Below are 24,472 nucleotides of genomic sequence, written 5' to 3'. Positions count from 1 at the left end.
AGGGCCCTTCCTGAAAACACGTTACGGGAGTTCTCGGCTTTGGACCATCGGCACTTGTTACAAGGTTCCCTGATCGCAGAGCGTTCTCCTTCTCACTGGAGCAAACTTGGAAACACTGGGAGTTAGAAAGTCACCCACTGGTTAGGCCGCGTTCACACTGCTTTTTTTAGTCCGTTTTATACAAAAAAAAGGGATAAAAAAAAACTGATGTATTTGTGTGCATCCACTTTGATCCGTTTTACCACTGACTTCCATTATAAAAAAAAAACGTTTTTTAGAATACACTAAAAGAATATGTATGCGTTTGATCCGTTTTTTTTTTTTTATAATGGAAGTCAATGGAAAAATGGATCAAAGTGGATGCGCACAAATACATCTGTTTTTTTAGAATACACTAAAAAGTGCTCGGTCGCGCCTTTGTGTACACTATAAGAATATGTATGTGTTTGATCCGTTTTTTTTAATAATGGAAATCAATGGAAGAACAGATGCAAATCCGTTTTTTGCTAAAAAGTCGATAAAAAAAAAAAAACGGACTGCAAAAATATAGTGTGAACCCAGGCTGATATGCTAAACCATCAAGACATATTGAATAGGACAAAACCACTGCAAGGCCGTGTACATCCTACACTAAGTCTGTCTATAACGTGACCCTCTGGTTTTACATAAATTTTCATTTGTCACAGGGACGTGTCAGCGACGTCCACCGGCTGCTGGAGCAGGAGGCCCCGATGCTATTCTGGACTGATCAACAATTCTGCACATTCCGGTAGATGGAGAACGTCCTGCTCCAACCAAGTGGACTCTCACCAATGCAAACTTCTAACATGTCCCTATGATATGCCAACACCCCCAAAGGTCACCTTCAGTATGCTGTTATTATGTCCATTGTATTCATGAGCTGAGGGCACCCCCTACCATTTATTTTGGAATGTGATGTCACTGGTGTCCCCCAAATCTGAGACAAACTCGACTCTGGGGTGACAGCCCGCTCAGCCAATCACTGACTGAGAAGGGACAGCCTGCTCAGCCAATCACTGACTGAGATGGGACAGCCTGCTCAGCCAATCACTGACTGAGAAGGGACAGCCCGCTCAGCCAATCACTGACTGAGAAGGGACAGCCTGCTCAGCCAATCACTGACTGAGATGGGTCAGCCTGCTCAGCAAATCACTGACTGAGAAGGGACAGCCCGCTCAGCCAATCACTGACTGAGAAGGGACAGCCCGCTCAGCCAATCACTGACTGAGAAGGGACAGCCTGCTCAGCCAATCACTGACTGAGAGGGGAGAGCCCGCCCAGCCAATCACTGACTGAGAGGGGAGAGCCCGCCCAGCCAATCACTGACTGAGAGGGGAGAGCCTGCCCAGCCAGTCACTGACTGAGAGGGGAGAGCCCGCCCAGCCAATCAATGATTGAGAGGGGACAGCCTGCTCAGCCAATCGCTGACTGAGAAGGGACAGCCTGCTCAGCCAATCACTGACTGAGAGGAGACAGCCTGCTCAGCCGATCACTGACTGAGAAGGGACAGCCCTGCAGCCAATCACTGACTGAGAGGGGACAGCCCTGCAGCCAATCACTGACTGAGAAGGGACAACCCGCTCAGCCAACCACTGACTTAGAGGGGACAGCCCTGCAGCCAATCACTGACTGAGAGGGGACAGCCCTGCAGCCAACCACTGACTTAGAGGGGACAGCCCCCTCAGCCAAGTTTAGCTCAGATGTGGAGGCTCTGCACTTAGCAAGGGACACCAGAAGAGGATACTGGGGGAGCACAGAGAGGTAAGTATAGGTTGTTTATTGTGTTATATGCACCAGCAGCAATATATTAAAGAAAGGCCGACCACCGGACAACCGCTTTCATCTTGCAGTAGTAAAGCAAGGATCTGCAGAATGACTTGTTATTTGCTGTAAATCTACACTGTGAATTGTTGTTTTAGTGGAGCTATACTACCCCCGACCAGCACCAGGTGGACAGACCGGACAGGTAGGCTCGGGGTCTGGTCCCACCTTCCTGACTCTATGGACTCTCCACACCAGTTTAGGATTCTCAGGCTGTTTCCGCATACACTTTCAGAATGTATCGTGGTGGAAACCAGACCCCCATGTCTCCCGCCAATAATCCGGGCTACATCACATGACTATCGGGGGAGAACTGGAGGCCTGGTTACACAGTCATAGAGATCCTACCACAAGGGACTCACATACTATTCTTACCCCGGACACTGGATCCCTGTGATCTCTTCTATAATTCTGTTACATGGGATATATGAGGACTGGTGAATGACAAAGCTTCAGTGTATAATATATAATATAAAAGAAATATAAAACTCCGGTGTTACATCTACGATTCCAAGTCAATCCGGAAAGCAGCTGAGGTGTAATATGAGATGACATTACCTGGATGAACATTGGCAGCGCTCAGGTGTTACCGGAGGATAAAAGCGGCAGGCGGGAAGGCGGCTATACCTGGAGGCTATGGGAATAATCATCTGCTCTTTGCATCGCCAACACTATGCTGCTTACACTAACACTATGCTGCTTACACCGACTAACACTATGCTGCTTACACTGACTAACACTATGCTGCTTACACTGACTAACACTATGCTGCTTATACTGACACTATGCTGCTTACACTAACTAACACTATGCTGCTTACACTGACTAACACTATGCTGCTTACACTGACTAACACTATGCTGCTTACACTAACTAACACTATGCTGCTTACACTGTAACACTATGCTGCTTACACTAACACTATGCTGCTTACACTGACTAACACTATGCTGCTTACACTGACTAACACTATGCTGCTTACACTGACTAACACTGTGCTGCTTACACTAACACTATGCTGCTTACACTGACTAACACTATGCTGCTTACACTGACTAACACTATGCTGCTTACACTGACTAACACTGTGCTGCTTACACTAACACTATGCTGCTTACACTGACTAACACTATGCTGCTTACACTGACTAACACTATGCTGCTTACACTGACTAACACTATGCTGCTTACACTGACTAACACTATGCTGCTTACAGGGCCGTATTTGCCACTAGGCACCCGTGGTCCGGTGCCTAGGGCGGCGCCCTGCGGGGGGCGGCACCTGCAGGGATCAAAATACATATTTTTTAAATAAAAAATTTTTTTTTAACCCCCGCCGCCCTAGGTACCGGACCACGGGTGCCTAGTCCGCGGCGGGGGGTGGGGGGGGGGGGGGTTCGACGTCGCCGTTGTGCAGCCCCGGGGCGAGCTCCTTCCGGGGCACACGCTGCTTCTATCTCAGGCCGGCAGCTCACCCCTGCAGCCCCGCGGTGCCCGAACTTCTTCCTGCTCGGCGCGATGACGTCACGAGCGCTGCAGCAGGAAGAAGTTCGGGCACCGCGGGGCTGCACGGGTGAGCTGCCGGCCTGAGATAGAAGCAGCGTGTGCCGGAAGGAGCTCACCCCGGACGCCCCCGAAGCTGCTTTGGGGGGACCTGACTAGTGTGCCTCTGCCCCCGGCTGTTCTCTCTTCTCCCCCCATCTGCTCCCCCTGCCTGTGCCCCCCCATCTGCCCCATCTGCTCCCCCTGCCTGTGCCCCCCATCTGCTCCCCCTGCCTGTGCCCCCCATCTGCCCCATCTGCTCCCCCTGCCTGTGCCACCCATCTGCTCCCCCTGCCTGTGCCCCCCATCTGCTCCCCCTGCCTGTGCCCCCCATCTGCCCCATCTGCTCCCCCTGCCTGTGCCCCCCCATCTGCTCCCCCTGCCTGTGCCCCCCATCTGCCCCATCTGCTCCCCCTGTCTGTGCCACCCATCTGCTCCCCCTGCCTGTGCCACCCATCTGCTCCCCCTGCCTGTGCCACCCATCTGCTCCCCCTGCCTGTGCCACCCATCTGCTCCCCCTGCCTGTGCCACCCATCTGCTCCCCCTGCCTGTGCCACCCATCTGCTCCCCCTGCCTGTGCCCCCAGCTGCTCGGCTGCCCCCCAGGTGCTCCCTCTTCTCCCCTTGGCCCCCCAGCTTCTCCCTCTGCCCCCCTTGGCCCCCCAGCTTCTCCCTCTGCCCCCCATCTTCTCCCCCTTCCACCCCAGCTTCTCCCCTGCCACCCCAGCTGCCCCATCCTCTCCCTGCCACGCCCGCGGCTCCCCCTGCACTCCCAGATGCTCCCCCTGCCTCCCCAGATTCTCACCCTGCCCCTGCCACCCCCAGCTGCTCCCCCTTTCCGTCACCACAGCTGCTCCCCCTCTGTCACCCCAGATTTCCCCCCCTGTCTCCCCCTGCTGCCTCCCTTCCTCAGTCCCCCCCAGCTGCCTCCCAGTCCCCCCCCAGCTGCCTCCCTTCCCCAGTCCCCCCCTGCTGCCTCCCTTCCTCAGTCCCCCCCAGCTGCCTCCCAGCCCCCCCCCCCCCAGCTGCCTCCCTTCCCCAGTCCCCCCCAGCTGCCTCTCTTCCCCAGCTGCCTCCCTTTCCCAGTCCCCCCCAGCTGCCTCCCTTCCTCAGCCCCCCCAGCTGCCTCCCTTCCCCAGTCACCCCCCCAGCTGCCTCCCTTCCCCAGTCACCCCCCCAGCTGCCTCCCTTCCTCAGCCCCCCCAGCTGCCTCCCTTCCCCAGTCCCCCCCCCAGCTGCCTCCCTTCCTCAGCCCCCCCCAGCTGCCTCCCTTCCCCAGTCCCCCCCCCCCCCCGCTGCCTCCCTTCCTCAGTCCCCCCCAGCTGCCTCCCAGCCCCCCCCCAGATGCCTCTCTTCCTCAGTCCCCCCCCCAGCTGCCTCCCTTCCCCAGTCCCCCCCCAGCTGCCTCTCTTCCCCAGCTGCCTCCCTTTCCCAGTCCCCCCCCCAGCTGCCTCCCTTCCTCAGCCCCCCCCAGCTGCCTCCTTTCCTCAGTCCCCCCAGCTGCCTCCCTTCCTCAGCCCCCCCCAGCTGCCTCCCTTCCCCAGTCCCCCCCCCAGCTGCCTCCCTTCCTCAGCCCCCCCAGCTGCCTCCCTTCCTCAGCCCCCCCCCCAGCTGCCTCCCTTCCTCAGCCCTCCCCCAGCTGCCTCCCTTCCCCAGTCCCCCCCGCAGCTGCCTCCCTTCCTCAGCCCCCCCCAGCTGCCTCCCTTCCCCAGTCACCCCCAGCTGCCTCACTTCCCCAGTCACCCCCAGCTGCCTCCCTTCCCCAGTCACCCCCAGCTGCCTCCCTTCCCCAGTCACCCCCAGCTGCCTCCCTTCCCCAGTCACCCCCAGCTGCCTCCCTTCCCCAGTCACCCCCAGCTGCCTCCCTTCCCCAGTCACCCCCAGCTGCCTCCCGTCCCCAGTCCCCCCCCCAGCTGCCTCCCTTCCTCAGCCCCCCCAGCTGCCTCCCTTCCCCAGTCACCCCCAGCTGCCTCCCTTCCCCAGTCCCCCCCCCCAGCTGCCTCCCTTCCTCAGCCCCCCCCCAGCTGCCTCCCTTCCTCAGCCCCCCCAGCTGCCTCCCTTCCCCAGTCACCCCCAGCTGCCTCACTTCCCCAGTCACCCCCAGCTGCCTCCCTTCCCCAGTCACCCCCAGCTGCCTCCCTTCCCCAGTCACCCCCAGCTGCCTCCCTTCCCCAGTCACCCCCAGCTGCCTCCCTTCCCCAGTCACCCCCAGCTGCCTCCCTTCCCCAGTCACCCCCAGCTGCCTCCCTTCCCCAGTCACCCCCAGCTGCCTCCCTTCCCCAGTCCCCCCCCCAGCTGCCTCCCTTCCTCAGCCCCCCCAGCTGCCTCCCTTCCCCAGTCACCCCCAGCTGCCTCCCTTCCCCAGTCCCCCCCCCAGCTGCCTCCCTTCCTCAGCCCCCCCAGCTGCCTCCCTTCCCCAGTCACCCCCAGCTGCCTCCCTTCCCCAGTCACCCCCAGCTGCCTCCCTTCCCCAGTCCCCCCCCCCAGCTGCCTCCCTTCCCCAGTCACCCCCCAGCTGCCTCCCTTCCCCAGTCACCCCCAGCTGCCTCCCTTCCTCAGCCCCCCCAGCTGCCTCCCTTCCTCAGCCCTCCCCCAGCTGCCTCCCTTCCCCAGTCCCCCCCGCAGCTGCCTCCCTTCCTCAGCCCCCCCAGCTGCCTCCCTTCCCCAGTCACCCCCAGCTGCCTCACTTCCCCAGTCACCCCCAGCTGCCTCCCTTCCCCAGTCCCCCCCAGCTGCCTCCCTTCCCCCTTCACCCCCAGCTGCCGCCTGCAGACAAGTTGTGGTCGGAGAAGTCTTCATGATGGCTGCCAGATGGAGAAGAAAGCAAAAAGTTAGCGACGGCAACAGGAGAAGACGTCACCTGTGAGTCATTAGTAACTGCACTGTAATCACCTCTATAGTGTGCAGAGCCTGTGTACCACTGGGGTCTAAATGGGTCAGTGTATGGTTTGCGGTAGTGTACTGACACAGCCCCGCGGACACTACAGTACACTAGCGCAAACTTTTAAACTAGGACTCAACTACAAGAGCTACAGGCACTACAACTCCCAGCATATCCTGAGGGCTGCAGACTGTCAGTACATGCTGGGAGTTGTAGTGCCTGCAGCTGTTGTAGTTGGGCCCTAGGTGGCATATAAGTATACATAGATCTGTGGGGGCTCAGTGCAGGGAAGTGACCCCAGAACATCACTAATAGGGGATAGAACAAAGAATCTACCCCTATCCCTATTAGTGCTGTTCTAGGGTCACTTCCCTGCACTGAGCCCCCACAGATCTATGTATACTTATATGCCACCTAGGGCCCAACTACAACAGCTGCAGGCACTACAACTCCCAGCATGTACTGACAGTCTGCAGCCCTCAGCATATGCTGGGAGTTGTAGTGCCTGCAGCTGTTGTAGTTGGGTCCTATACACTGGATGCTTTGTGGCATATTAGAATACAGAGATCTGTGGGGGCTCAGTGTAGGGAAGTGACCCCAGAACATCACTAATAGGGATAGGGGAAGCTGTTTTTGTTCTGTCCCCTATTAGTGCTGTTCTGGGGTCACTTCCCTGCACTGAGCCCCCACAGATCTCTGTATTCTGATCTCCCACAAAGAATCCAGTGTATAATGCACCTAGGACCCAACTACAACAGCTGCAGGAACTACAACTCCCAGCATGTACTGACAGTCTGCTGTCCTCAGGATATGCTGGGAGTTGTAGTACAGCGTAGACAGATGTATTGCTGGACCTTCAGGGCTGATGGTTGTCACCCACAGATTGCAGCCACCAGGAGTCTCTGCACACAGTGATTTATTAAAGGGTGGTCCACTGAGAAACTACAACTCCCAGCATACCCTGAGAGCTGTATAAATGTAGGGATTTGTCACAGATACAGATGAATTCAGGAAAGAAGCCGGTCAGCATGTCGTGTCTCACTGGATCTATATCGGTGGGCCACAGGTACCCCAGTCCCACACTGGACAGAAGCAGCCCCCGAACTAAGACGTCCCCGGCCTCCTTCCTTCCTCCATCACATCTGTTTGATGAGAATAGCGGGCATCAAGCAGAGCGACACCCAAGTGCCAGGGTATATACCATGCATGTAACCAGCCAGTGCCGGGGGGGGGGGGGGGGGGGGGGGGGGGCGCCTCAGCAAGCAAGGTGCCTAGGGCAGCATGAACTCTAAATACAGGCCTGGCTGCTTACACTGACTAACACTATGCTGCTTACACTAACACTATGCTGCTTACACTGACTAACACTGTGCTGCTTACACTGACTAACACTATGCTGCTTACACTAACACTATGCTGCTTACACTGACTAACACTATGCTGCTTACACTGACTAACACTGTGCTGCTTACACTGACTAACACTATGCTGCTTACACTAACACTATGCTGCTTACACTGACTAACACTATGCTGCTTACACTAACACTATGCTGCTTACACTGTAACACTATGCTGCTTACACTAACACTATGCTGCTTACACTAACACTATGCTGCTTACACTGTAACACTATGCTGCTTACACTGACTAACACTATGCTGCTTACACTAACACTATGCTGCTTACACTGTAACACTATGCTGCTTACACTGACTAACACTATGCTGCTTACACTGTAACACTATGCTGCTTGCACTGTAACACTATGCTGCTTGCACTGTAACACTATGCTGCTTACACTGTAACACTATGCTGCTTACACTAACACTATGCTGCTTACACTGACTAACACTATGCTGCTTACACTAACACTATGCTGCTTACACTAACACTATGCTGCTTACACTGACTAACACTATGCTGCTTGCACAAACACTATGCTGCTTGCACTAACACTATGCTGCTTACACTAACACTATGCTGCTTACACTGACTAACACTATGCTGCTTACACTGTAACACTATGCTGCTTGCACTAACACTATGCTGCTTACACTGTAACACTATGCTGCTTGCACTAACACTATGCTGCTTACACTGTAACACTATGCTGCTTACACTAACACCATGCTGCTGTTTCTACTACTGTTAGGCTGCATTCACACATCCTGTACAGTTGTCCGTGGTTGTGGATCCGCGACCACAGACAATTTTAGGAACCATTCAAGTGAATGCAGCTATTCACAGTAGCCGCTACCCCACCACGATACACAACGTAAAAATAATAGGACATGTCCAAGTGAGGATGGCGGCACGGATCGGCCCCTTCACCCGGCAGCAGAGATTAAAGGAGCGCAGAAGACAACTACTCCCCACCCCGTGCTGGACAACATGTGAGCCGGCCGGCATGGGGGGAGCAGGCGAGTAGTTGTCCTCTGCGCTCCTTTTATCTCTGCTTCCGGGCGGGGAGGGGGGGGGCACTTCTATTGGGGATCTGTGCTGCCTCCTCTGGTCATTGCGGCGCGGATCACGGCACAGATTGTGTGAATGAGGCCGTACTGGGAACTCGTCAAATTTATTACTGATATTTTTTATTCTACTTTACCATCAGGATTATAGAATGTTCATTGTTAGTATATTCTATGACCCATTCTATCCTGTGTAGCACGGCATGCGCAGAAATAAGAAGGGCTAAAGCGGCCGCGACCAGGAGACTGAAGCTGCAGATTCCCTTTAAAGGGGTTGTCCAGCCAAAATCTTTTTCTTTCAAATCCACTGATATCAGAAAGTTAAATAGATTTGTATTTACTTCTATTAAAAATCTCAAGTCTTCCCATACTTATTAGTTCTGTTATGTCACGCAGGAAATGTTGTTTTATTTCAGTCTGACACAGCGCTCTCTGCTGCCACCTCTGGCCGAGACAGAAACTCTGTCTCGGTTTTCTATGAATCCCCATAGAAAACCTCTCCTGCTCTGGACAGTTCCTGTCTCGGCCAGAGGGGGCAGCAGAGAGCACTGTGTCAGACTGAAATAAAACAACATTTCCTGCAGGACATACAGCAGCTGAAAAGTATGGGAAGACTTCAGATTTTTTAATAGAAGTAAATTACAAATCTATATAACTTTCTGATATCAGTTGATTTGAAAGAAAATGATTTTCACTGGACAAACCCTTTAAAGTAATGTCATTGGGGAAGCTATACTAACAGTTAGGTCACCATCAAACATTACAGAAGCCGTGAGATCACTGTTGTATCGCCCCCAGGGTTACACTAATATACAGGGTTATGTATAATATACTACATTCACACCTGCAGGACTCTCACGGACGGTCTGTGCAGAACAATACACTCATTTAGGATGTATGACGGCTCTGCCACTTACAGCTCGTACAATTATAGCCTCATAAATAGCGGAGCTGGGAGATCACATGCTAGGAGGCCTCATCCATAACAATGGGACGCTGATGGGAAATGCAAATAATTGCACAATACCACGGACCTCAGAACTGCAGGAATTCTAAGCGAAACATAGCGAGAGTAACCAGCATAACATGGTATTCATACACGAAGCACCCGCTCAGGATCACTACACCCATATATAACCCAACACGGTCACTACACCCATATATACCCCAGCACGGTCACTACACCCATATATAACCCAACACGGTCACTACACCCATATATAACCCAACACGGTCACTACACCCATATATAACCCGCTCAGGATCACTACACCCATATATAACCCGCTCAGGATCACTACACCCATATATAACCCGGCACAGTCACTACACCCATATATAACCCGGCACAGTCACTACACCCATATATAACCCGGCACGGTCACTACACCCATATATATAACCCAGCATGGTCACTGCACCCATATAGAACCCAACACAGTAACTACACCCATATATAACCCGCTCAGGATCACTACACCCATATATACCCCAACACGGTCACTACACCCATTTATATAACCCGGCACGGTCACTACACCCATATATAACCCGGCACGGTCACTACACCCATATATACCCCAACACGGTCACTACACCCATATATAACCCGGCACAGTCACTACACCCATATATACCCCAACACGGTCACTACACCCATATATAACCCGGCACGGTCACTACACCCATATATACCCCAACACAGTCACTACACCCATATATAACCCGCTCAGGTTCACTACACCCATATATAACCCAGCATGGTCACTGCACCCATATATGACCCGGCACGGTCACTACACCCATATATAACCTGGCACGGTCACTACACCCATATATACCCCAACACAGTCACTACACCCATATATAACCCGGCACGGTCACTACACCCATATATAACCCGGCACGGTCACTACACCCATATATAACCCGGCACAGTCACTACACCCATATATAACCCGCTCAGGATCACTACACCCATATATAACCCGGCACAGTCACTACACCCATATATACCCCAACACGGTCACTACACCCATATATAACACGGCACAGTCACTACACCCATATATACCCCGGCACAGTCACTACACCCATATATAACCCGGCACAGTCACTACACCCATATATACCCCGGCACAGTCACTACACCCATATATAACCCGGCACGGTCACTACACCCATATATATAACCCGGCATGGTCACTGCACCCATATATATAACCCGGCACGGTCACTACACCCATATATATAACCCGGCACGGTCACTACACCCATATATAACCCGGCACGGTCACTACACCCATATATAACCCGGCACAGCCACAACACCCATATATAACCCGGCACGGTCACTACACCCATATATAACCCGCTCAGGTTCACTACACCCATATATACCCCGGCACAGTCACTACACCCATATATAACCCGGCACGGTCACTACACCCATATATACCCCGGCACGGTCACTACACCCATATATAACCCGGCACGGTCACTACACCCATATATACCCCGGCACGGTCACTACACCCATATATACCCCGGCATGGCCTGCAGGAAGTGGTGTATTCTCTCCAGTCTGACACAGTGCTCTCTGCTGCCACCTCTGTCCATGTCAGGAACTGTCCAGAGCAGCAGCAAATCCCCATAGAAAACCTCTCCTGCTCTGGACAGTTCCTGACATGGACACAGGTGGCAGCAGAGAGCAGTGTTTTAGATTGGAGAGAATACACCACTTCCTGCAGGACATACAGCAACTGATAAGTACTGGAAGACTGGAGATTTTTTTAATAGAAGTAAATTACAAATCTATAGAAATTTCTGGCACCAGTTGATTTGAAAGGAAAAAGAAAATCACCAGAGTTCCCCTTTAAAGTGCATTTACACTAATCCGGGCAAAGCATTATGAGTATATGTTATAGGAACTATAAAAAATGTTTTTCTTTTTTCCAAACTAGAAGTATAACCTGTATACAGTACGCTGCTTTTTATGGCATTGCGCACTGACCCACATTTTGTTCTTTGATGGAGATTCTATCAGGAATCCTCTATAATAACCCTGAGATGTGGGAGGCTCAAACTAAAGACCAGAGAAGTCTGGAGGACCAGGAGCCGACTACCCACAGCGGCCGAACAAAGACTCAGCAGAAGACACGAGGCATCTAAGAGGCGAGCGAATACAGAGAAAGTGAGCGTGCAGGAAAGCGAGGGAATAAAGTCATGTGAAACGCCGGATGCGAAGAGATGACGACTCTGTAATGAAAACCTGATCCAGACACCTGGACCTTATACTAGGCTGAAGGCTTCCAACAAGACAACGACAGGAAGCACACGGCCACGGGACTTAGGGTTGTATTACACAGCCCAATTAACAGTAAGCGAGCGCTGATCTGCTTGATTAAATAAATGTCTCAATGTCCGTGCAGCTCTTGCTTTATATAGAAAAAAATAAAGTGTATACTTACCTGGTAATGCTCCCTGGCGTTCTCCTGCCTGTTTCCTGCTCACTGCAGCCGTCACTGAAGCTTCTGAACCCGTCTGTGCAGTGACAGCTGCTCAGCCAATCACTGGCCGAGGGACAGTCCCAGAGCCAGTGATTGGCTGAGCGGCTGTCATTGGAGGCTTCAGTGAGCAGGGAACAGGCAGTAGGACACCGGGAAACATTACCAGGTAAGTATGATGATTTATACACTTGCTAAAAGACAACGATCAGCCAATGATTGGTTCCTCTACTGATTGTTGTCTTTATTACATGGAGCGATATCTGCCCACATTAGCTGGACTGGTTGATAATCACTCTGAGTATTAGGTGTACCTATCATTTAAACAAAGATCTGACACGTCACAGCGACAGGTGAGAAGTTTGTATTGGTCGGGGTCCGGTGCTGAGACCAGGAATGGATGAGGTGGCAGATACAATCAGTGGCGCACGCTCTGCCCCTTCATCCTCACTCTCTCTGCTAAAGTATCAGTAGACAGAATAATAATGGAGCCTATGGACCTTCTGGTAGACCCAATTGCTGGAAGTTCCATAAACTCCATCATAATTCTATCTATATTGTTAATATAGCAGTGAGAGCGGAGAGGAAGGGGCAGAGCGCACGGTGCTGAGCGCATCTGCCTCTAGGTTCTAGCAATTAGCGGGGAACTCAGCCCCCGGACCCCATAGATACAAAACTCTGACATGTCGCTTTGAGATGTCAAAAGTTTGGTTTAAAGTCTCACTGTCCTTACAAAAAACTTTTGACATGTCATAGAGACATCATAGAGACACGTGATAGATACATGTCATAGAGACATCATAGAGACACGTGATAGATACATGTCATAGAGACATCATAGAGACACGTGATAGATACATGTCATAGAGACATCATAGAGACACGTGATAGATACATGTCATAGAGACATCATAGAGACACGTGATAGATACATGTCATAGAGACATCATAGAGACACGTGATAGATACATGTCATAGAGACATCAAAGAAACATGTCCAAAGTTTTGATCGGTCCAGGTGTTCAGTCCTGTACCGATCAAGAGAACGAGCAGACCTCAAAATCATTGTTTATAGTGTCTTATAGTGTAAACACTTGTCGTTCGGTCGTTCACAGGGATCAGTATTATCATTCACAGGGATCAGTATTATCATTCACGGGGATCAGTATTATAGTTCACGGGGATCAGTATTATCGTTCACGGGGATCTGTATTATCATTCACGGGGATTAGTATTATCATTCATGGGGATCAGTATTATCGTTCACGGGGATCAGTATTATCATTCACAGGGATCAGTATTATCATTCACAGGGATCAGTATTATCATTCACAGGGATCAGTATTATCGTTCACGGGGATCAGTATTATCGTTCACGGGGATCAGTATTATCGTTCATGGGGATCAGTATTATCGTTCACGGGGATCAGTATTATTATTCACGGGGATCAGTATTATCATTCACAGGGCTCAGTATTATCATTTACAGGGATCAGTATTATCGTTCACAGGGATCAGTATTATCATTTACAGGGATCAGTATTATCGTTCACAGGGATCAGTATTATCATTCACAGGGTCAGTAATATCGTTCACAGGGATCAGTATTATCATTCACAGGGTCAGTATTATCGTTCACCGGGATCAGTATTATCATTCACAGGGATCAGTATTATCATTCACGGGGATCAGTATTATCGTTCACGGGGATCAGTATTATCGTTCACAGGGATCAGTATTATCATTCACGGGGATTAGTATTATCATTCATGGAGATCAGTATTATCGTTCACGGGGATCAGTATTATCATTCACAGGGATCAGTATTATCATTCACAGGGATCAGTATTATCATTCACAGGGATCAGTATTATCGTTCACGGGGATCAGTATTATCGTTCACGGGGATCAGTATTATCGTTCATGGGGATCAGTATTATCGTTCACGGGGATCAGTATTATCATTCACAGGGATCAGTATTATCATTCACGGGGATCAGTATTATCATTCACAGGGCTCAGTATTATCATTTACAGGGATCAGTATTATCGTTCACAGGGATCAGTATTATCATTTACAGGGATCAGTATTATCGTTCACAGGGATCAGTATTATCATTCACAGGGTCAGTATTATCGTTCACAGGGATCAGTATTATCATTCACAGGGTCAGTATTATCGTTCACAGGGATCAGTATTATCATTCACGGGGATCAGTATTATCTAAAGATCCTGGTAACGATTTCTTGTAGCAATCATTTATTGTTTGCTAAATGAACTCTTAAGTGATTTATCAGTACCTGCACAATACTGTGACTGCTCCCAGCAAGAGCCCGGACTTGACCGTAATCAAACATCTCTGGAGACCTGAAAATGGCCGTCCATCGATGGCTCCCATCCAACCTGACAGAGCCCGAGAGCATCTGCAGAGAGGAATTGTCGAAGAGCTATCCAAAGATAAAAACAGGAAAACGTGTGCAACCCTAGACATTATATAGTTTCCTTCTGGACAGTATACAGCTTCCCTCTGGACAGTATACAGCTTATATAACTAAAGGAGATGCTAAGAGTTGTGAAATGTAGAGACTTAGGTTCAGACTCCATGAACTCATTGTATCTGTGTGTCAGAAGCCCCGAGCACCACCCATGTATCACCCAGGTACAATCCGTGTAACCCAACAATTAGGAATAATTAATACTGAGCATCTGGGATCTTGTAAGAGTTACAAAACACATTTCTTTAAGTGTAGCTGTCATTTAACCCCCGACACACCCACTCCTTATCTGTGTATTATCAGGCAAGGTCAGAAAGGTCAGTGCTTATCTGGGATCTTGGTGAGAGAAGATTGCAGGATGATGTGCTGTGCAGGGCCGCCTTTTCTCCTCTCTGTGCTTACTTATCCCCCTCAGCCCCTCCCCTCTCCATAGAGCATAATGGACACAGAAATCCTGCTTCTTCTGAAGTGAGAGGGGGAGGTAGGAACACAGCTTTCTGAGTACAGAAGGAAACTTTTTTGCTTAATAAAACCTATTATACAGTTTCTTAAAATCGCTTGTACTATTGATGTTTATTGATTTCTGAAAATCGACATTTACACGACAGGTACGCTTTTAGCCATGAACATATGCAAATAGAATGGTCTTGGCTGCCAAATAAATCCATAATGTTAAAGGGACACTCAGAAACTATCCTGTAGTAAGGCTGCTAGTAAGCACTGCGGGTGTCTACTGCCCCCAGAGGACCGAATAAGCCCCCAACCAAGCAGAGATCCTGGACATATATCATTAATGCTATGGGAAGCCTGGCTTATACTATGGCCCGGCTTATACTATGGCCCGGCTTATACTATGGCATGGCTTATACTATGGCCCGGCTTATACTATAGCCCGGCTTATACTATGGCATGGCTTATAATATGGCCCGGCTTATACTATGGCCCGGCTTATACTATGGCCCGGCTTATACTATGGCATGGCTTATACTATGGCCCGGCTTATACTATAGCCCGGCTTATACTATGGCATGGCTTATAATATGGCCCGGCTTATACTATGGCCCGGCTTATACTATGGCCCGGCTTATACTATGGCCCGGCTTATACTATGGCCCGGATTATACTATGGCCCGGCTTATACTATGGCCCGGCTTATACTATGGCCCGGCTTATACTATGGCCCGGCTTATTCTATGGCATGGCTTATACTATGGTATGGCTTATACTATGGCCCGGCTTATACTATGGCCCGGCTTATACTATGGCCCGGCTTATACTATGGCCCGGCTTATACTATGGTATGGCTTATACTATGGCCTAGCTTATACTATGGCCCGGCTTATACTATGGCCCGGCTTATACTATGGCCCGGCTTATACTATGGTATGGCTTATACTATGGCCCGGCTTATACTATGGCCCGGCTTATACTATGGTCCGGCTTATACTATGGCATGGCTTATACTATGGTATGGCTTATACTATGGCCCGGCCTATACTATGGCCCGGCTTATACTATGGCCCGGCTTATACTATGGCCCGGTTTATACTATGGCCCGGCTTATACTATGGTATGGCTTATACTATGGCCCGGCTTATACTATGGCCCGGCTTATACTATGGTATGGCTTATACTATGGCCCAGCTTATACTATGGCCCGGCTTATACTATGGTCCGGCTTATACTATGGCATGGCTTATACTATGGTATGGCTTATACTATGGCCCGGCCTATACTATGGCCCGGCTTATACTATGGCCCGGCTTATACTATGGCCCGGCTTATACTATGGCCCGGCCTATACTATGGCATGGCTTATACTATGGCATGGCTTATACTATGGCCCGGCTTATACTATGGCCCGGCCTATACTATGGCATGGCTTATACTATGGCCCGTCTTATACTATGGCATGGCTTATACTATGGCCCGGCTTATACTATGGCCCGTCTTATACTATGGCATGGCTTATACTATGGCCCGGCTTATACTATGGCCCGTCTTATACTATGGCATGGCTTATACTATGGCCCGGCTTATACTATGGCCCGGCTTATACTATGGCCTAGCTTATACTATGGCCCGGCTTATACTATGGCCCGGCTTATACTATGGCATGGCTTATACTATGGCCCGGCTTATACTATGGCCTTATTTTGAACAAATGTTTTTTTCTCATAGTTTTTTTCCCTCCATCAAAGTTCTCACTATTTGCATTTAGTTAGAGCCGTCACGAGGTGACACTTGTACACATCCCTAATATCACATGGTATCCTGGTGATAGAGTCACAATGTCAGACACTGACTGCTAGGATTCCATGACTTCAGGCATCAGTAAGTTTAATGTAGAAAACTTATTACAAATTTATATAACTTTCTGACACCAGTTGATATGAAAGAAAAAAAAATTGGTGAACTATTCCTTTAATGTAACTTTGTCCCCCCTGCCCCCATTCTAGAAATAACTATATTCCTGCCTTGTTTCATCTGTCATAGACACCGGGCTTTCCTGTGTGGTCTGACCAGTGATTTACATGCCGCATGCTTTGACATTCTTTGCTTTGCAGCAGCTACCTGGCACTGAGCGCTCCGGCTCTGCTTCTTATCACTCTGACCCCGGAGCAGGCTCCATCCCATCTCTCCATGTGTAATAAGAAGCTTTGTCCTCTCATCCACAGAGCACAACCCAACAGTCACACATGACACTCCCATTAGAGAAGTATTTGGGGATTCTGTCATCATTTATAAAGCTGCATTTATTTATTTCTACCCTCCGGAGAGAAACTCTTACATAGTTTATACATTCCAACGTCTGGGCTGGTTTCTTTTTTAATCTTTTTATGGATATCTCCAGGGAAAGATGAATTTCCCACAATCACTTTCTTGAGCGGTTACCCCACTTCTGACCTCCTCGTATCTTAAAGGAGAAGGCTTTTTATATGAACGCAGATGTCTACACTAAACTGTAAGGAGGGCTGTAACATGTGAGCGTACAGTCCGCCGTAATTCATATAGTCAACCTATGTGGAGTTATTCATTGTAATGAGATATATTTATGATACTTATGTATAATATGTGTTGCCTAATCTGTAAAGGGCCTTTTACACAGGCCAATTATCGTCTAGGAGAGTGGCAAGAAATGGGGCTGCAGCCGATAATCAGCTGGTGTTAAAGTGACAGCGATCAGCTGAGGACTGGGAAAGTGCCTGTGTAAACCGAAGATGTGAGGCCGATAACGATAAAGGGAAACTGACAACATGAATATACATATATCAGTGCTGTTAGTTTCCAGATCACACAGCAGTACATACTTACCTAGTGAGCTGCTGCTGTGATCTGGCATCCTATTCTCCGGCTCTCTCATCCAGCTGCTGTGTTTTTAGGCTGCCACCTTCTCCAGAATGAATGACAGCCGGAGGGGACGGCTTCTGAAGATACAGCAAATGAACGGGAGAGCCGGAGAAGAGAATGCTGGATCACAGCGGCAGTGCGCTAGGTAAGTATGTACTGCTGTGTGATCTGGAAACTAACAGTTTCCATGGCTTTACTAACGATACATGGATCATTTGTGTATCCCAGCTGCTCAATTTGGAATGCCCCGTAAAAGGCTCTGCACACATGCGCCGATCTCGCTCATTTGCAGCCACCCTCGGGCGACAAATGTAGAGGCAGACCAATAGATAAAAGACCGACACTCAGCCGTTATTTCCTGAGCGGCGATAGTGAAGACAAATAGAAGAGCAGTAAGTATAATTTCGAGCCCCAAATCTCCCCTTACACACACACACACACACACACAGCACAGTTTGGCTCCCAAGGGGTTAACTTAAACCCCTGGGGGCCAGAATGCGGTTCAGGGAAGAAACAGAGTGCTGCACCTCACACCTATGGCTGATACTAGTGCCGCTAGGCTAAATAAAAAACACATCAGAATTTTGTATATGAATTGATCAAGCCATACTGCCCCATGTACCTCGTGCCGGTATCTGATACACATGGGTCCCTACACTAAGTCCACACCGTGCCAGTCAGTGGCCACCAACCCCGCAGGCGTGCACAGTCAGGGAACGGGGGCCGTGGGACGGCCCTGCGACCCCCATGCCACAGGACCAGACCCAAAAACACCACACCAGAATCCGGCCAGCACCGCCGGCGGAGAAGGTCGCCCCCAAACAGCACAAGTCTGGATGAGGTATTGCGCTCACCATAGCTGCTGCAGACAGAATGGGAAAAGACAGGAGGGATTAAAACCATGTGCACTCAGGTGTCTCCTGCTAATTGCGGTCATGTGGGTCTCACCAGGAGGAGTGCAAAACACATTCTGGGGGCCAGAATGTCACTTTTTGAATAACCAGGCAACCTCCACTCTGCCAAGTAGGGGGGGGGGGCACCTGGTTAAAGGGAACCAATCAGCATATTTGTGCCGATTGGGTTCCTAGATCAGCTGCACAGACCTCACAGCCGTGTCTTCTATGGTGTTGGGGGTTCTGGGCTCCATTAAGCATTTTACCCAACATGAAGCCTACAAAGCCTGGAACCCCTGACACCATAGGAGGCCTAGGCAGGGCCGCCATTAGGGCATTACTGGCAGTACAGGTGTATGGGGCCCGGCCTATGGGGGGGCCCGGGCCTCCCACACACTTCACTTTGTGAGAAGCCTGGTATACAGACAGTGCAGGGAGAGGGGAGAGCTACTGCAGATGCAAGGGGCCCCTTCTACTTAAAGGGGTAGTCCACCCAAAAATTTTTTCTTTCAAATCAACTGCTACCATGAAGTGCCAGAGATTTGTAATTTACTTCTATTAAAAAATATCAAGCCTTCCAGTACTTATCAGCTGCTGTATGCCCAACAGGAAGTTGTATTATTTCCAGTCTGGAGAGCAGGAGAGGTTTTCTATGGGGATTTGCTCCTGCTTTGGACAGTTCCTGACATGGACACAGGAGGCAACAGAGAGCACTGGGTCAGACAGGAAAGAAAACACCACTTCCTGCTGGACACACAGCAGCTGATAAGTACTGGAAGACTTAAGATTTTTTAATAGAAGTGAATTACAAATCTCTGGCACTTTATGGCACCAGTTGATTTGAAAGAAAAAAAATTTGGGTGGACTACCCCTTTAACTAATATCATGAGGCCCTCCTCCCCCCTGTCTGTGGACCGGGCTGCAGAATCCCCCCCCCCCCCCACTACACAATGGACCGGCCCGCTCCTCAGCAGCTCCCAGGCTCGTGCGGAGCTGGTGACTTCCGGCCAGTGTGCTTTCCCAGGTGACAGGAAGATGCAGCGGGCCCCCTCTCCTCTCTCCCCCTCTCCTCTCTCCCCCTCTCCTCTCTCCTCTCTCCTCTCTCCCCCTCTCCTCTCTCCTCTCTCCTCTCTCCTCTCTCCCCCTCTCCTCTCTCCCCCTCTCCTCTCTCCTCTCTCCCTCCTTCCATCTCACAAACTTCTCTGGCTGCCGTCCTCTCTGCTGCAAGGTCGGAACATGAGGGGGAGGGGAGGAGCCGCTGTGTGAGGAGCACTGAAGACTGAATGGGTCCTGGAGCTTCCCTGCATAGAGTAAGTGTGTGTGAGAGAGTGAGTGTGTGTGTGTGTGTGTGAGAGAGAGAGAGAGAGAGTGAGAGTGAGAGTGTGTGTGTGAGAGAGTGAGTGTGAGAGAAAAAGAGAGAGAGAGAGCGAGAGAGAGAGTGCGCCCCCATCCTGGTATAGTATATAAATCTGCTACTGCTGAACCAGTCCCTACCGTACTGACAACTCGGCTCTGCTGTGCCTGACCAATGTAACCGACAACTCGGCTCTGCTGAGCCTGACCAATGTAACCGACAACTCGGCTCTGCTGAGCCTGACCAATGTGACCGACAACTCGGCTCTGCTGTGCCTGACCAATGTAACCGACAACTCGGCTCTGCTGTGCCTGACCAATGTAACCGACAACTCGGCTCTGCTGTGCCTGACCAATGTAACCGACAACTCGGCTCTGCTGAGCCTGACCAATGTAACCGACAACTCGGCTCTGCTGTGCCTGCCCAATGTGACCGACAACTCGGCTCTGCTGTGCCTGACCAATGTGACCGACAACTCGGCTCTGCTGTGCCTGACCAATGTAACCGACAACTCAGCTCTGCTGTGCCTGACCAATGTAACCGACAACTCGGCTCTGCTGTGCCTGACCAATGTAACCGACAACTCGGCTCTGCTGAGCCTGACCAATGTGACCGACAACTCGGCTCTGCTGTGCCTGACCAATGTAACCGACAACTCAGCTCTGCTGTGCCTGACCAATGTAACCGACAACTCGGCTCTGCTGTGCCTGACCAATGTAACCGACAACTCGGCTCTGCTGAGCCTGACCAATGTGACCGACAACTCGGCTCTGCTGTGCCTGCCCAATGTGACCGACAACTCGGCTCTGCTGTGCCTGACCAATGTGACCGACAACTCGGCTCTGCTGTGCCTGACCAATGTAACCGACAACTCGGCTCTGCTGAGCCTGACCAATGTAACCGACAACTCGGCTCTGCTGTGCCTGCCCAATGTGACCGACAACTCGGCTCTGCTGTGCCTGACCAATGTAACTGACAACTCTGCTGTGCCTGACCAATGTAACCGACAACTCGGCTCTGCTGTGCCTGCCCAATGTGACCGACAACTCGGCTCTGCTGTGCCTGCCCAATATGACCGACAACTCGGCTCTGCTGTGCCTGACCAATGTAACTGACAACTCGTCTCTGCTGTGCCTGACCAATGTAACCGACAACTCGGCTCTGCTGAGCCTGACCAATGTAACCGACAACTCGGCTCTGCTGTGCCTGCCCAATGTGACCGACAACTCGGCTCTGCTGTGCCTGACCAATGTAACCGACAACTCGGCTCTGCTGTGCCTGACCAATGTAACCGACAACTCGGCTCTGCTGTGCCTGACCAATGTAACCGACAACTCGGCTCTGCTGTGCCTGACCAATGTAACCGACAACTCGGCTCTGCTGTGCCTGCCCAATGTGACCGACAACTCGGCTCTGCTGTGCCTGACCAATGTAACTGACAACTCTGCTGTGCCTGACCAATGTAACCGACAACTCGGCTCTGCTGAGCCTGACCAATGTAACCGACAACTCGGCTCTGCTGTGCCTGCCCAATGTGACCGACAACTCGGCTCTGCTGTGCCTGACCAATGTAACTGACAACTCTGCTGTGCCTGACCAATGTAACCGACAACTCGGCTCTGCTGAGCCTGACCAATGTAACCGACAACTCGGCTCTGCTGTGCCTGCCCAATGTGACCGACAACTCGGCTCTGCTGTGCCTGACCAATGTAACTGACAACTCTGCTGTGCCTGACCAATGTAACCGACAACTCGGCTCTGCTGAGCCTGACCAATGTAACCGACAACTCGGCTCTGCTGAGCCTGACCAATGTAACCGACAACTCGGCTCTGCTGTGCCTGCCCAATGTGACCGACAACTTGGCTCTGCTGTGCCTGCCCAATGTGACCGACAACTTGGCTCTGCTGTGCCTGCCCAATGTGACCGACAACTCGGCTCTGCTGTGCCTGACCAATGTAATCGAAACTCGGCTCTGCTGAGCCTGACGAATGTGATCGACAACTCGGCTCTGCTGTGCCTGCCCAATGTAACTGACAACTCTGCTGTGCCTGACCAATGTAACCGACAACTCTGCTGTGCCTGACCAATGTAACCGACAACTCGGCTCTGCTGAGCCTGACCAATGTAACTGACAACTCGGCTCTGCTGTGCTTGACCAATGCAACAATGCGTCTGAAGCACTGGAGGCGGGCCGGCTTGCCCCAGTGGGAAGGAATTCCCTCCCCTCTAGGACGGGGCTCCATCATAATCAATGGAGCCGCGTCATAGGGGGGGGCGGGGGATTCCGTCCACTGGGGCAAGCCGGCCCGCCTCCAGTGCTTCAGACCTAGCTCGGTACCCGTGGATAGAACGGCGCCGTACACGGGAACCGGGCCGCAGTTCTAAAAACGTATCACGGCATCGGCTTCACCGTGATGGCGGCGTTCTATCCGTGGGTCATATTAAAGAGGATGTGTGTGTGTGTGTTGATTTCTGTGGACATGGAGTCTGGAGGGGTGATGCTGTATGGCATCTGTATATTATATCCAGGCTGTATGGTATCTGTATATTATATCCAGGCTGTATGGTATGTGTATACTATATCCCAGGCTGTATGGTATCTGTATATTATATCCAGGCTGTATGGTATGTGTATACTATATCCCAGGCTGTATTGTATCTGTATATTATATAAAGGCTGTATGGTATCTGTATATTATATCCAGGCTGTATGGTATGTCTATACTATATCCCAGGCTGTATGGTATCTGTATATTATATCCATGCTGTATGGTATCTGTATACTATATCCCAGGCTGTATGGTATGTGTATACTATATCCAGGCTGTATGGTATGTGTATACTATATCCCAGGCTGTATGGTATCTGTATATTATATCCAGGCTGTATGGTATGTGTATACTATATCCCAGGCTGTATGGTATCTGTATATTATATCCAGGCTGTATGGTATGTGTATACTATATCCCAGGCTGTATGGTATGTGTATACTATATCCAGGCTGTATGGTATGTGTATACTATATCCCAGGCTGTATGGTATCTGTATATTATATCCAGGCTGTATGGTATGTGTATACTATATCCCAGGCTGTATGGTATCTGTATATTATATCCAGGCTGTATGGTATGTGTATACTATATCCCAGGCTGTATGGTATCTGTATATTATATAAAGGCTGTATGGTACGTGTATACTATATCCAGGCTGTATGGTATCTGTATATTATATCCAGGCTGTATGGTATGTGTATACTATATCCCAGGCTGTATGGTATCTGTATATTATATCCAGGCTGTATGGTATGTGTATACTATATCCCAGGCTGTATTGTATCTGTATATTATATAAAGGCTGTATGGTATCTGTATATTATATCCAGGCTGTATGGTATGTCTATACTATATCCCAGGCTGTATGGTATCTGTATATTATATCCATGCTGTATGGTATCTGTATACTATATCCCAGGCTGTATGGTATGTGTATACTATATCCAGGCTGTATGGTATGTGTATACTATATCCCAGGCTGTATGGCATCTGTATATTATATCCAGGCTGTATGGTATGTGTATACTATATCCCAGGCTGTATGGTATCTGTATATTATATCCAGGCTGTATGGTATGTGTATACTATATCCCAGGCTGTATGGTATGTGTATACTATATCCAGGCTGTATGGTATGTGTATACTATATCCCAGGCTGTATGGTATCTGTATATTATATCCAGGCTGTATGGTATGTGTATACTATATCCCAGGCTGTATGGTATCTGTATATTATATCCAGGCTGTATGGTATGTGTATACTATATCCCAGGCTGTATGGTATCTGTATATTATATAAAGGCTGTATGGTACGTGTATACTATATCCAGGCTGTATGGTATCTGTATATTATATCCAGGCTGTATGGTATGTGTATACTATATCCCAGGCTGTATGGTATCTGTATATTATATCCAGGCTGTATGGTATGTGTATACTATATCCCAGGCTGTATTGTATCTGTATATTATATAAAGGCTGTATGGTATCTGTATATTATATCCAGGCTGTATGGTATGTCTATACTATATCCCAGGCTGTATGGTATCTGTATATTATATCCATGCTGTATGGTATCTGTATAC

General features: G+C 50.0%; 1 protein-coding gene across 1 annotated transcript in view; it reads right to left on the bottom strand.

Annotated features, from left to right (window-relative positions):
• Positions 1-24,472, bottom strand: part of TESC (tescalcin) — a 65,986-nt gene that overhangs the window by 24,567 nt on the left and 16,947 nt on the right. The gene's annotated exons all lie outside the window — the stretch shown is intronic.

This window comes from Dendropsophus ebraccatus, chromosome 3 (genome assembly GCF_027789765.1).
Source record: "Dendropsophus ebraccatus isolate aDenEbr1 chromosome 3, aDenEbr1.pat, whole genome shotgun sequence".
NCBI classification, from domain to species: domain Eukaryota; kingdom Metazoa; phylum Chordata; class Amphibia; order Anura; family Hylidae; genus Dendropsophus; species Dendropsophus ebraccatus.
Note: the sequence above shows the minus strand (reverse complement) of the source record. Positions and strands in the feature narration are given on the sequence as shown.